At 45.6% G+C, this 4,987-nt stretch overlaps 1 pseudogene across 1 annotated transcript; it reads right to left on the reverse strand.

Moving 5' to 3' along the window:
• Window positions 1–1,794: 1,794 nt before the first annotated feature.
• LOC123144273 (S-adenosylmethionine synthase-like) lies at window positions 1,795–4,491 on the reverse strand (annotated as a pseudogene). Its single transcript, XR_006471355.1, has 2 exons — window positions 4,287–4,491; window positions 1,795–3,226 (listed from the first exon to the last, which is right to left on the reverse strand). The product of XR_006471355.1 is annotated as an S-adenosylmethionine synthase-like (transcript).
• Between the last annotated feature and the right edge of the window lie 496 nt (window positions 4,492–4,987).

Here is a 4,987-nt window from a genome sequence, read left to right on the forward strand (position 1 = left end):
TTCGATCTACGCTTCTCTTCGGCGGCAGCGGTTGATGTTCTGGTGCACTAGTCCTATAGGGGTTAGCGCGACGACTTCCCAACTGTCCACTACAAGAAGGTTTACTTGGCTTCGATGAGGGAGGTGCAATAACGGTGGCGCGCCTTCGTCTCGCTCCAGTGTTTATAGTCGTCGCTAGGTGATCTACGTACCTGGATGTAATTTTTTACTTCTGAATTTTTTACTAACTTGATTGTTGATGAATAGATCGAAAGTTCTACCTAAAAAAAGCTTTGTCTAGAAAAAGGTTTAGAAGTTTTCTCTATAGCTCACAACAAAATTTGCAGATCTAGGTGGAGCAGCACAATAGGCAACGAAATTCTCACTTCGCGCATCAAATCACCATCGGTTTCTGTGGTGACACTATTTTTTCTCTCGAAAATCTGTGGTGACACTATTGACTCCAAACCAAACGAACTACCAGTAATATGAAAAAGCACACTATGACGCTGGCCAGTCTCGTAAATGACTAGAGCATCCGCATCCCTCGACGCTAAAATGCTACTCCCTCCGTTTCTAAATTTAAGCAGATTTCAATATAAACTACATATAAATATATATAAACATATTTTAGAATGTAGATTCACTTATTTTACTTTGTATGTAGTCAGTATGATCTTATATTTAGAAACTGAGAAAGTAGAACGATCATTGGTGCTAAGCGATGAGATGGCGGGTGTAGCATCAGCCAGGGTTTTTTTTTAAAGAAAACTTCTGATCTATTCATTTTCAGTCATGACAGTACAACGAATACCAAAAATAATAAAAATTACATCCAGATTCGTAGACCATCTAGCAATGACTACAAGCACTGAAATGAGCGGAAGGTGCACCAGGGTCATCGTCCCTCCTTCGTCAGAGCCAAGCAAAACGTATTGTAGTAGACAGTCGGAAAATCGTCGTGCTAAGGCCCCATAAGACCAGCGCACCAAAACAGCAAACGTCGCTGATGAAGAGTAGCGTAGATCGGAAGGATCTAACTTAAAAACACACGAAAATAGACGCACCACTGAGACGGGGGCTAGGCGGGGAGGACCTTATTTCATCTTCATGGCGCCGCCATCTCGTCTTCCTGAGCAGAATATAAACCCTAACAAAACTCAAAGAACCATCTAAAACAAAACCCTCCCGCCGGCAAGGGCCGGAATCCACTGTGCCTCATAAACCCTAAGGCCAACAGAGACGAGACGGATCGAGGGCAACAACACCAGCCAGGTTAAAATAAAAACGCCAATATATATCTGACCCTCCTAGGGGGATAACTAGAGTCAACGATCACTCAAGTTGTTGTATAAGAACTGTCATGTTCTAAAATAATAATTACCATGTTGAAAATTGTCATGCTCGCCAAAGGGAGTCAACAAAAAATAAATATGAAAATGCTCTAAAACCAAAGAATGCCATCTGAAAATGTGTTCGTTCAGATTATCATCCAAGCAAACCTTTAATGCCGCCAGCTCATAATTCGCTCAGAGTACATGAGAGTGAACGCTTTAGGACTCAATGCGTGGCATTCAATGTGCCTGAGGGTATTCACTCGTAGAGGCTAAAAATCTACTAACATTTAGGTAAGAAAAACGTAGCACCCTCTGCGAAGGCTAAGCTAAATAAAACACACAAGTGTTAGTCACGCTCCTTTTATTTTAGCACCTAAATAAAACAGACTAGTGAAATGCTGTGATGTGGATGCTCTCTACTGCGGAAGGAAAAGAAATCGCAATCATGCTGAATAGAGTTGTTCCAACACAAGATGGCTAGCAAAGAGAGGAAAGTCATATTCTTTAACAGTTTCAATCTTGTCGCCACCATTACCATGACATGAGCAGATAAGAACACAAGTAGCACACCCACAATACAAGCACCTCTAAACACAAACACTGAAAAAAAAAAACTTGCACCGTTGCAGCTCTGGAGCAGTGAATAGAGATATTACTTGCTGCGATAGGTAAACCTAAATTTATTCAGAGACTTCGCTCAGTGTTTGCTCAGGCAGAAGGCTTCTCCCACTTGAGGGGCTTCACCACCTCCCAGGTGAAGTCCGCGCCCTCCCTGCCGAAGTGCCCGTATGCCGCCGTCTTGAGATAGCGCCCCTTCCCCCCCCTCTTGAGGTCAAGGTTGATGATGATCATGCCTGGCCTGAAGTCAAAGTTCTCCTTGACAATCTCAAGGATCTCCTTATCAGGGATCTTGCCAGTGCCGTATGTGTCAGACAAACACCGAAAGCGGTTCAGGCACGCCAATAGCATAAGACACCTGGACGATGCAGCGACGGGCGATGCCGCTGGCCACGATGCTCTTCGCCGCCTGCCTTGCAACATATGCACCACTGCGGTCAACCTTGGTCGGGTCCTTGCCAGAGAAAGCACCTCCACCATGAGCTCCCCAGCCACCATAGGTGTCAATGATGATCTTCCTGCCAGTGAGACCAGCATCGCCGTGAGGTCCACCAATGACAAAGCGGCCAGATGGGTTGAGATGGAAGATCGTATTCTCATCAAGATACTGCTCTGGGATAACAGGCTTAATCACATGCTCCTTCAGATCAGCAGCAATCTCATCATTGGTCACTGTCTCATCATGCTGGGTGGAGATGAGCACAGTGTGGACACGTATAGGGACCATAGCACCATTGTCATTGTGATACTCAACAGTCACCTGGGTCTTGCCATCAGGCCTCAACCACGGGCAGGTGGCGTTCTTGCGGACCTCGGTGAGACGAGCACCAAGCTTGGTAGCAAGAACATGGCTGAGGGGCATGAACTCAGGAGTCTCATCAGTTGCATATCCAAACATATGGCCCTGGTCACCAGCGCCAATCTCCTCAGGCCGCTTGGTAAAGTGGCCATGGACACCCTGCGCGATGTCAGGGGACTGCTGCTCAATGTTGACAAGTACCTTGCAGTGGTCAGCATCAAGCCCTACATCATTGGACACAAAACCGATGCCACGGCAAGTATCCCTGACAATCTTCTCATAGTCAACATTGGCTTTGGTAGTGATCTCACCGAAAACCATGACCATGTTGGTCTTGGTGCATGTCTCGCAAGCAACCTTGCTGTCAGGGTCTTCAGCCAGGCATGCATCTAGCACAGCATCAGATATCTGGTCGCAGAGCTTGTCAGGGTGCCCCTCATTGACAGACTCGGATGTGAAGAGGAAGGTCTCGACTTCAGCCATCTTCTTTGACCTAAACAAAAGGTGATCAGTGTCTCAGAACATAAATTGTGCCATAAGAACAAAAAAGGAAACACTCTAGAGGTTAGAAACTTAGATTCAAATTACCAGATCTGACATACATCCAAACAATTTTACTTTCTTAAACTCATTACAATCATGATCGTCATCTAGTGAACTGCTCATGAGTGTTAGCAGTTGTGTGAATGTGCACAAGTCGTTCTGTTCCCTATTGTAAAAAGTTGGCAGCAGTAGGGACAAGAAATACACATACAAGACCCTAATCAAAGCATCCTAAAATAATCAAGTTGCACAAACAGGACAAGATCTCACGAATAAAAGAATCATCCGTTGCACTCAACTCCGCAGGGCTGTGACCTGCGAATCAGCATCTCGGGACACAGCAGTACAAATTCTATTCTGCCCAGGACAAGGTTCTAAGAACAATATAATCCAGTATTATTCGCAGCACAAGGTACCTATCCAATTGCACTGTGACAAAACAGTTCATCCACCGTCCAGCACTAAATCCCAGCCACTATTTCGCAGCATAAAAGCACCTATCCAATTGCACTGTGAACTACTATAAAAAAAAATTGCACTGTGACCAAACTACTGCTCGCAATCCATTGTTCAGCACTAAATCGCAGATAAAAGGACAGGGCACTATTAATCTCTGCGTACAGAACAAGCCCTACTCATCACTACTAACGCTAATCCCTCGACTGGTTCACAGGATGAATAATGGCCGCAGTACACCCAATCTCCCAAGGATTTCAGAGAGACAAAAGGGTGGCGAAATCCCCAATCAAGAGGATCTAGCTCGTCACTGCGAACCTGGGCGACACTTCCTCTAGACAACGAGTTGTCAAGTAAATAAGCGCAAATTTCACCGCGAAGTACCGGGGCGACGGATCAAGAGGAGGGCCGTTTCTAAAGCCCTAAGCGGCAGGCACAACAAACGCGTACCAGATCGGAACGAACATAGCAACGGAAGCAAAATGAAGCCGCCTAGTAGATCGGAACGAGCTTAAGCAAAATGAAGAAGAGGAAGAAGAAGAAGGGCGCCTCACCTTGTTCGCGTGTGGCGGCGGCGGCGACGGCGGCGGGAGGCTAGGCGATGACGTTGACACTCGAGCACAGCACGGCGTAGGGGGGTCGGACCCGGATGGTGGGCTCTGCTTATGTAGAAGTCGGGGAAGTGGGGCGGGCATGGGCGGATGGTGGTGGTGGAAGACCCGACGACAGCGACTCGTGCCCACCTAGCCGGTCTCAAGACGCGTGGCGGTCGTTGGACGAGCATGCTGGTCCGTGCGCACCTCTCGTGGGCAGTTTTCAAAAACTGAAAATGGTTAACGCTAATTATGCGATTTGCAATTAGCTACTGGCCAATTTAACGTTCTTCTGTTTTTGGAAACTAATTTCGGGTGTTGAGCAAACTAATGGCGCCAGCAAAATGTGATTCCATGCCATATAATTAGTTGACTCAGCCTTGTCTAGGTACTAGGTACGGATGTATCTAGACACGTTTTAGCGTTAGGTGCATCCGTATCTAAAAAATCTGAGACAACTATGTATCTAGACAAATCTGATTTAACTAATTAGAGATGGAGATAACATGTTTTATTTTTTCAGAACCAGATGTATATAGACAAGTTTTAATATATTTATTCATTCATTTTAGTCTGTATGTAGTCTATATTAAAATATTTAAAACATCTTATAATCGGGAACAGAGGAGTAATTTGATTCCTTCCGGTACTAAATCGGTTTT

The sequence above is a fragment of the Triticum aestivum genome, chromosome 6D, assembly GCF_018294505.1.
Source record: "Triticum aestivum cultivar Chinese Spring chromosome 6D, IWGSC CS RefSeq v2.1, whole genome shotgun sequence".
NCBI classification, from domain to species: domain Eukaryota; kingdom Viridiplantae; phylum Streptophyta; class Magnoliopsida; order Poales; family Poaceae; genus Triticum; species Triticum aestivum.